This window comes from Ursus arctos, unplaced genomic scaffold (assembly GCF_023065955.2).
Source record: "Ursus arctos isolate Adak ecotype North America unplaced genomic scaffold, UrsArc2.0 scaffold_12, whole genome shotgun sequence".
Lineage (NCBI taxonomy): Eukaryota > Metazoa > Chordata > Mammalia > Carnivora > Ursidae > Ursus > Ursus arctos.
In genome coordinates, this window is record NW_026622786.1 from 30,687,876 (window position 1) to 30,697,741 (window position 9,866).

Here is a 9,866-nt window from a genome sequence, read left to right on the forward strand (position 1 = left end):
CAAAGGAATGTTCTAGGAATATTGTACTCATTTGGAAGCAGTAACAGGCTTGTGTTCTCTCTCTCCCCTTACATGGGACCATTGCTGAAATGGGCAAAGGACCAGGGAGTGTTGTTCTGGGAGCTTAGTGAGTATTATTATTTTTTTAAGATTTTATTTATTTATTTATTTATTTATTTATTTATTTATTTATCTATTTGATAGAGAGAGCACAAGCAGGGGGAACGGGAGACAGAGGGAGAAGCAGACTCCCTGCTGAGCAAGGAGCCAAATGTGGGACTGGATCCCAGGACCCTGGGAACATGACCCTAGCCGAAGGCAGGCGCTTAACCAACTGAGCCAGCCAGGCTCCCCAAGGGAGCTTAGTGATTATTAACAGGATCCTTCATCTGAGGTGGTCAGTGGATTTGCTGGGTCAAGAGAAGAAAGCTAAGGCACAAATCATAGAAGAAAATTGAAGTTCAATGTGCCAGGTAAGTGGTCAAAGGGTACGAAATCAGAAACAGACCAGGAACAGAAACAGAAGCTGACGTATGAACCAAGAAGTTAAAATGAGAGAAGTGAAAGTGAATGAAAGAAGTCAGAGGTGGAAAAGAAAGGAAAGGAAAGGAAAGTATTGGGGAGGAATGAATGGGCAGGTCTACTTGTCTTGAAGGGCCAGGAATGGTAGCATGATAACAGAAAATAAGGGGAAAACAGGAGAGATACCATGTAAAAGACACCATTCAGGGTATCTGATGACACATCTCTTTTCTGAGAACATAAGAGTGGACCCTGGATTGCTATATTTGCATTACATGAGTCTGTCTCTTGTCCGTAGCTGATTGCTCCAAGGTGGACAATCCACCTAGACTGGGCCAATCATATCCTTTCCTGAGAATTTGCAATTTGGATTGAGACGTCTGGTAAGTTTGAAATCTTCCCATGAACAAAGATGGTATTAATTTGAAAGCTATGTTGGCTACATAAAAATAACGTTGAAGGCAGCACTTTTGGACCCCACCTAAGGGTGGGGGCTGATTGCCAGGAGAACTAACCATGTGATTAGAGAGTTGGAGCTTTCAGTTCCCCCTGCTCCCACCTGAAGGATTGGGCTAGAGATCCAATCAGTCCCCAATGGCCACTGATTTAATCAGTCGTGTCTATGAAGTGAAGCCTTCATAAACCCCTGAAAGAATAGGGTTCAGAGGACTTCCAGGTTAGTCAACAGGTGGAGATTTGTGGAGAGTGGTGTGCTCAGAGAGGTCACAGAAGTTCTGTGCCCTCTGTTTACTTTGTCCTATATATCTCTGCCATCTGCCTGTTCCTAAATTATACCCTGAGGTCTTTTTATAATGTTGAACTTACAATTAAAACAGCTAGTTATTTCACCAGCAAAATGGGTTTATTCAGGAATAGCAGAGGAGTTTCAAGTCAGACATGTAAGCTCTGTCATACTATTGTCAAGTCCAGTGATCAAAGGAGAGGACTGTTACTTTATAGAGAACAAGAGGAAATTACGAGAAGTTGCTTTGAAAGTCTATTGTGGGAAACTGAGAGTTCAGGAAGATGATGGATTGTCATTGCCTGAGTTGTACCATTTTCTTATTGGCTGAGCTTGTTGACAAACAAGGAGAATTTATTCCTTCCTCCTGCTGGAATAGTAAAGTAGGCTTTTTCATGTTGGGAATGTGAAGTACTCTTCCGGTTTGGGTCTGCAATTGATCCCAAGTGGTGGGGCATGGGAGCTCCCCTTTCTGGCCTCCTGACTCTATTTCAAATGAGCTACTCAGTTTCACACTACTCAGGTGATCTAGTAAGTCAACTGTTTCTCTGAGTTCTGTGAGCCATTCTACCAAATTAATTGAAAGTAAGGGAGTGGGGCATTAGACCCTCCAATCTACAGCCAGTTGTTCAGAAACACAAGTGATAATCAGGGCTTGTGACTGGCCTCTGAAGGGTGGTGGAGGGGGAGAGTCCTGTGGGACTGAACCCTTAACCTGTGGGATCTGATGCTATCTTCAGGTGGATAGTGTCTGAAATGAGTTGAATTGTAGGACACGCAGCTGGTATAGAAGAATTGTTTGGTAGTGTGGGGACTCCTGACTTCCACACTGGAACTGGAGTCAGAATCATTGCCAATAAATTCTTTTGCAGAAGCTAATTTGAAATGTGTCTGCTACTTTCATCAGAATCAGTAAAGTCTGATTGCCTGAATTTCCTTGGCCATCAGACAAGCCTCCCACAAGTGTGAAAGTGGCTGATTGGGTACTTCTTATCTTTGCTGAGATTCCAGAAATTGTGCCCTGAAGGGATGCCAAGGTTAGAGGTAGGGCAAATGACCAAAGTCAGGGTTAGTAATCCATGGAGATAGTGGAGGGTGTGGAATCACGATATGAAAGGGTCATAAAAAGATACAGAAGGCAGAGAGGTCAGATTAAGTTTGATAGAAATTCTAAGGGGTTTTGGATGGGGCCAGTCATGCTAGCTTATATAGGACTGCTGGGTTCATTCAGAGCTCTAATGGATAATGGTGACTGACTGGATGGGGGGCCAAGGACCCTGAGATACTGCCAGGTTCTGAGATACCTTCTAAATTATCCAATAATAATATAAATTGGTTAGTAGGTACTGTAAATAATTAAATAGCAAAGATTATTGTCATTACTGACTATATTTTATTAGAGCTCAGTTTAATGACAATAGCAGGTTTTTGAGCATCTTTTAATGTACTAGGATTACATCTGTAATCCTCTAATAATAATAATAATAATACCTCTAAGAACTCCAGAAAGCAATTGTTATTATCTTATGTATTTGTGGTTCATAGATTAATTGGAAATATTTCAGCAAGTCTGAACTTTACTTTCTGAACGCAGCCAGGATGGCTTTAGCAAAGTATCTCCAAGGCGTTTCTACCCCCGTGGATTAGTAACCCTGACTTTGGTCATTTGCCCTAGCTCTAACCTCGGCATCCCCTCAGGGCTCAATTTCTGGAATCTTGGCAAAGATAAGAAGTACCCAAACTGTACAGGAATATATAATAAAGTGGAGGTTTCATAGAAACACGTATATTGTCTGTGTACAGGTGGTGTCACCTTTCTGGGCTTACAAAATGGCACGATCACGGAAAGCGCCAAACATCAGGCAGTTTTAATCATGCTCACAAGAATGAATGGAGGAAAATTCCAAGAACCTGGACAAGAGATCTTGTATTCCTGCTTTTTAAAAGCTGGACTTGTCTCAGCCTTGCTATGCCTGTGGGGCTTGGTACGGAAAGCTGTGCCTGACACATCTCATCTTTAATTCTTTTCTATCTATTTCCTTTCTAAATAAAGGACATGAGTTATTGCAGCCCCAGTCATTTATATTCCAGGAGTGCATTTCGAAAAGAGCAGAGCTTTTGTTTTCCTTGTCCGTCCTGTGGTCGAGGTACTAATGAGCAGGGAAATAACCTAAAGGCAACTTGTACTATGAGAGGAACAGGGATTTGAGGTCTCCAAATTAGCTGCAGAATTAATCCTCAGCCCCGAATAATTGCAAGTTCTATGAATGTAAAAGAAAATTATATCGAAAGTATTTATTTATTAAAGAATTTTAATGCTTTATGAACTCCAAAGGATTTTTATGGAAGAGCAATGGACTTTTTTTTTTTTTTTAACCATGAAGTCTCCTTCCCCCTCCCCCAATGAAATGCTTCAGACAATGAGTATCTTCCTGACGATGAAACTATAACTATGTGTTTTGGGAAAATGTGTGATAATGGGAATTAGTTTATTCCTAATGATTAACATAGCAAGATATTCTGAGAATTTTAAAAGGCATTAGGAAAAAAATAGCACATACCATGTGGGAAAAAGATGAAATGGAGAGTAATTAATTAAAATGTATTAGTAGAAGTGGGAATATTTTTTTAAAATATTAAGAAAAGTCAATTAAAGCTTATTTATTGCAATGAAAATACGTCAGTCTCATATACTTACTTGAATTTACAAGGTTCACTTTCCTTACAAGGCAATTAGTGTAGAATCTCCAATATTCAATTGCTTGTTTTTTTTTTTGTTTTGTTTTTTTTTTTTTTTTGAGAGGATCAGGCCATCTAGTGGTAAGGAGTCTACCTATCACATGGGGTGGTATAAATTCATGGGTTAACATTTGATGCTAAATGAGGGTGTGGGTTATTTTGAGTAGGTCACTTATCTTTTTACAGCAAAGAACTGTCACACAGATATATGTAAAACCATCTTGTTTTTCCTAATGTAGAGAAAGGGAGAAATTCATCACAAATATTGAAAACAACACAAAAGTAATATCCAATTTGATAGTAGAAAGAAAATTTAAAAATAATTTTTCTATATTCAAGAATCAGTTTCATATGACGGAGTTCCATTGACCAGAATAAATGGGGGAACATCCAGGTGGCTGCCTAATGGCTAAGATTCAGTCCTGACATATTTTTATTTGCATTGTTTACTCATATCGTCTAAAAATTACAATTCCAAATAACCAAGGTTTATTGATTAATTTAGCAAATAGCTCTTATGTGCTAGGGATAAAAATGTAACCAATTTATCTAGCAGTTTGAAGTCATTGGGAAACAAACATGAAGTGGTTTTATTTTTCTCTAACCATCGATCTCCCAACAGACTCAGGTAAATACGTAACTTTCCAGTCAACTTCAGTTAAAAACTCTAATTTCACCTCCCTCCAAATATCCCTGGCTTGGTTGTGGCTCAAAGGACAAAGACGGGATTAAGAGCTGCCTTTTTACTGCTCTTCCTTTCCTCTCCCTTTTCAAGCTCTCTTGGGCTTGAGGGCAGGGAGGAGAGGAAACAGCCATCAGTCTTTTTATTTAGTTGAACCATTACAAAATCATGGTACGTCACTGCTTCTCTGGTTAATGTTGACTGGGCATTTGTGCGCTCTATCTGACAGATGTCCATCTGCTGGTTCCAGTAGGGGAACCTGTGGTAGCTTTCAGAGGAACCACTTCTTCGACAGCCTCAAGAATGGTGTACACTATTGCTTCTTGCTGCTGGGGTCACTTCAACTGGCAGAATTCCCATCTCGCTGGGGTACAAGCAAGATGGCTAAAGTTCTGCTCTCCTGATATATGATCCATGAGGAACTCATGCATTTTTGCTATGCCTACTCCCTCAAAACCCTTTCTCTCTGTCCCCCTCCAACTGCTTTTTTCCTGCTCATGTAGGATCATGTACAATCAAGAATATCACTGCCTCGGGAGATGCCTACTTGGAGAATGAGATTCCAGTCTTTCTGTGTATCATGAGACTCTTGTCTCTATAAGTTATAGAGTTCATAAGTTATTAAGTCCAAAAGTTGTTGTTGTTGTTATTATTATTATTATTGATCCATTCATGGCTTTGGAGTATGGTATGCTCAGAGAATTTCCAGGTCACAGCACAGGAAGGGGGAACTCGGATGGAATCTGGAAGAATCCCTGAATTTAGAAGGTAGGTAGAACTGAGAGTCCAGGGAAACCAAGGCAGCTAGAGTTCATAAGAAAGAGTATTAGAGAGAAGAGAGACACACAGAGAGAACCCCAGAAACCTGCAGAGGGTCCTCTCAGATATTCAGTTGTGTACTGATAAGCACAGCCATGAAAGGAGAAAATTTTACCTTTGGCCAGGAAGCATATGCCTTCAGCTGGGAAAGAACCACCCAAATGGATTCAAAGTAACAGGGCTAGGAATAATGCTCATGCCCTGCCCATCAGACAGAAAATCTTCAAGGTTTAGAGGGGACTAGAGAATATATAAAAACTATTTGCCTTAATAGTAGGCATAATTAGCTCTAAACTCAGTGCTCCTCTGTTTCTGTCTACCAATCTTATAAGCAGGACACAAAAAGATTAACTTGTTTCCGAGTAACTTAGCCTGTGTCCTAGAACAAAGTCCAACAATACTATGGAAATACAAAAATATCTAGCATCCAAAAAGTTAAAATGCATAATATACCCAATGTGATATTACCAGCTATGCAGAGAAGCAGGAAGATATAACCTATAACAGGTAGAAAAGTTATCGATTGAAACTGACCCAGAGCTGACCAAATTAGGATTAGCAGGCAAAGACATTAGATCAGTTATTATAATTATATTCCACATCATCAAAAAATGAAATAGAGACCTTGCAGATACAAAAAGACCCAACTCTAACTTCCAGAGATGAAACAATATGCACGGAATTACAGAGGATTAGGCAGGCATTGCAGAAGAAAAAATTAGTGAACTCAAAGAAAGTAATAGAAACCATCTGAAATAAAACCGAGAGAAAAGAAAAAATTTTTAAAAAGTCGATCAAGATGTCTAATATACATGTAACTGAAGTCTCTGAAGGAGAAGAGAGTGAGGAACAGAAAAAAAAATATTTGAAGAAATAACAGCCGAAAATTTTTCAAATGTGATGAAAAGTATAAACCAACAGAACCAAGAAGCTCAATGAAGCCAAAGTGCAGGAAATAAAGAAAATGACACAGAGGAGGATCATGTTCAAACTGCCCACGCCCAGTGATAAAGGGAAACATCCAAAAAGGAGCCAAAGGCGAAAGAAAAAAGATACCTTAGGTAGAAGGAAACAAAGACAAAGATTACAGCAGATTTCTCACTGGAAACAGTGCAAAAGAGAACATGCTGGAGCAACACCTATAAATGGGGAAAAAACCATGATCCAGAATTCTATACCCAGTGAAAATATCTTTCAAAAACAAAGGCAAAATAAGTACTTTTTTAGACATACCAAAGGTGAAAGAATTCATCGCCAGCAGACCTTCACTGCAAGAACTGCTCAAGAAATTTCTTCAGGCGGAAGGACAATGACCCAACTGGGAAATATGGATCTGCATGGAAGAATGCAGAGCAGACAGAAAGGGCATCTCCACTGGAAAACAGATGGTTTTCCCCTTATTATTTGATCTCTTTAAAAGATAACTGCTATGCAAAAATAATAATGTATTATGGTAACTATAAAATAAGTAGCAGTACAATGATGGCAGCAAAAGCACAAGGCTGGGAGGGGGGAGGTAGAAATATAATATTCACAGACTCTTACACTATGTAAAAATGCCAAAATATTGCTTGAAGGCAGACTGACATGTTAAAGATATACACTGTAAACCCCAAAGCAACCCTAAAATAACAAGACAAAAGACAGCTAATAAGCTAACAAAAGAGGTAAATTATAATAATATAACTTGTGCAATTAATACAAAAGAAGGCAGACGAGGAGAATAAAGGAAACAAAAAATAGATGGAAAAAATAGAAAACAAATAGCAAGATGTTAGATTTGAACCTTATCATATCAATAATTACAGTATAATTTCTTACTTGTTATGACAAAATCTTAAATAATATAGTGATTTTCTACTGTATATCCTATGAGTTAAAAATAAGGAAAGATTGCATTAAGCCAGTCTATCTAAGTGAGGAAGAAAGTTAGGGGAGATTTTAGGCAATGATGTGCTTGGTTGATGTTAGACAAGGAGCTCTAGAGAAAACAGGGCAGAAGTTAAAAGCAAGGCAGCTGCAGAATGGTGCAAGGAAAAGGGGAAAGGGTGAGGATTAAGTTTTTTCTAAAAAGTAATTTGGGATAGAGTGATTTTAATTACAAGTAAGAAAGAAGGAGCCAAGAGTCAGTATATTAAAATTTCTAGGTAATATTATAAGGGTAAACTGGGATAGTGCTTATCATTGACATGTATGTTTTAGGAAGATTTTTTTCTAAGTTGCCCTTTGCTTTACTCTGGTTTCATAGCCTTATTAAGCTGATTCATTTAATTATCAAATTTATAGAATATCATTAAAATAAAGAGTATTAAAAAGTGTGATATGACCTTCATTTGGCTCTTTCCAATAGAAAACTTATTACCTGTGGTGACAGCAAAATGTATTACAGGGTAAAACTTAAAGGCCAGAGGAAAAATTAAACTATTGTTGTTTAACCCAGAATCTTAGAAGGATTGAGTGGATATTACATAAAGTCGCAGGATTTTTTTGTTTTTGCATTTCCCCTCCCAGTGCTATTCCTGGTTCCATATTCATATAAATATACAATAAATTATTTTTTGATAATTTAATGTTGAAATCTGATGCTTCCGTATACTCTCTAGAAAATGACAGGTTTCTCATGTTCTCCATATCACCTGTAAAAAGTGCTAACTTAGTACAGACACAGAAGATACACCTTTATAAATACATTAACACTTAAGTTTTGTTTTTCTCCTCTGATACTTCACACGCTGGATATTAATGGCAACAATAATAGCAATGCTCAGTTCTTGAGCTTTCCCATTGCAAGTTACCGAACCACACTCTACGTAGGTAATCTCATTTCTTCACGGACACTTTTAGAGGTAGGTATTACTTCTTCCGTTTTATAGGAGGAGACAGAGGCAAGGGAGGGGCAGTGACTCTTCTGGGGGCACTGGGCTCCCACATGGGTCTGGGTAACACCAAAGCCCATGCTCCTTGCCACACCCTGTGCTCCTCTCCGCCCCTCTCCCAAGAAGAAATACCATGATGACTTTGAAAGTCCAGTTTCAGAGTTTAGTAAGTAAAGAAATCAGATGCTCATGAAGCATGATTATTCCAGGTCTGTGAGAGTTTCAGGGATTACTTTGGAATAATAATAATTCTGTGGGTAGATGGAGGAAGAACCTCCTGATGGCCTCAGAAGAAAATAATTGATGTGAACCTGGTAAGCACCTACTATGCTCAAACCTTGGAAAGCGATATTTCAAGTTATAGTTTTCCCACAACAGAGCTATTTAACTTTAATTTGTAAGAAACCAAAAATTATGAACTTTTCAGTCACAAAGATTATGGATTTTCAAAGCTTTTCTATTGTATTGCTTAGGCCCAAACTAAGCTATAATAAGGTTTCTGCTTATTTTTCATTCACTTTCAATAAGAAAAAAAAAAGGTTGAGGATTTATAAGAAAATTATTTTAAAACCCAAGATAGAACAAAGAAGCACATTCAGAGAAAATCTGCTTTACCCCTAAATCCAACAGCTTGTCAGAAGTATACAGAAATCTCAGCAGGCAAATGTGAAATGTTTTTGCCATACCCAGCAGACCATGTGCTGAAACCCTGAGACATAAAGTAACTCATCAAAGCAGGAATCATCTAGAGAGAGGAAAATAACCAGTATATCACTTAAGGCATTGGGTTTAAAATATTAAAGATGAGGCAATACTTTAGAAAGGACTCTGTGGCTATTGTTAAAATGGAATTTGCTCAGGGACTATGGTTTAGTGTTCCAAAGTAGCTAGTTCCCTGAAGCTGTTCTAGTCCATCCCCACTCTTCTTCTGTTCCAGGAGCACTATGATTAAAGGGCTACAGAATCACAGAAAACTTTGGACCCTGTTTATTTCTCTTAACCCTTGAAGTTGTATTTCCAGTGAGCATCACAATATACTATGGCCAGGCAAAACAAAACAAAACAAACTTTTGCAGCATTAATAATGCCCATTTTGGTGGTTTTTAATCTTGAATCGAGTAAACTAACAAGTGTTATTATAGAATTCTTAATTATACTAAATAATGATAGTAATTTACCAACACATTGTTATGAAACATTTGGTTGATTGATATGATGTGGACCGTTTTTCTTTCCTATTATTTGGCATTGGAATTATGTTAACTCTTTTTTTCTTAATGATGATGAGATTTCATATTCATTTCAGATTATAAAAATTATAAAAAATATATGCATACTTTTCATATTTAAAGAAGTTATAGTCTCCTACCAAGAATTAATAAACACATTTGGGGAAAGGCATTGTATTCTTCCCTCCATCACTAATAAGTCTTACAGTGTAATGTACACTGTGGTTCTGGGTCTGGCCAGAAGTAGCAGGAAGTTC

General features: G+C 38.0%; 1 long non-coding RNA gene across 2 annotated transcripts; it reads left to right on the top strand.

The window, feature by feature from the left end:
* Positions 1-214: 214 nt before the first annotated feature.
* LOC130543398 (uncharacterized) lies at positions 215-8,755 on the top strand. 2 transcript variants are annotated; one of them, XR_008958711.1, is made up of 3 exons: positions 215-473; positions 821-905; positions 4,915-8,755. It is a non-coding gene; the product is annotated as an uncharacterized LOC130543398 (long non-coding RNA). The 2 variants fall into 2 exon arrangements; XR_008958712.1 differs by lacking the exon at positions 4,915-8,755 and adding an exon at positions 3,068-3,523.
* The last annotated feature ends 1,111 nt before the right edge of the window (positions 8,756-9,866 follow it).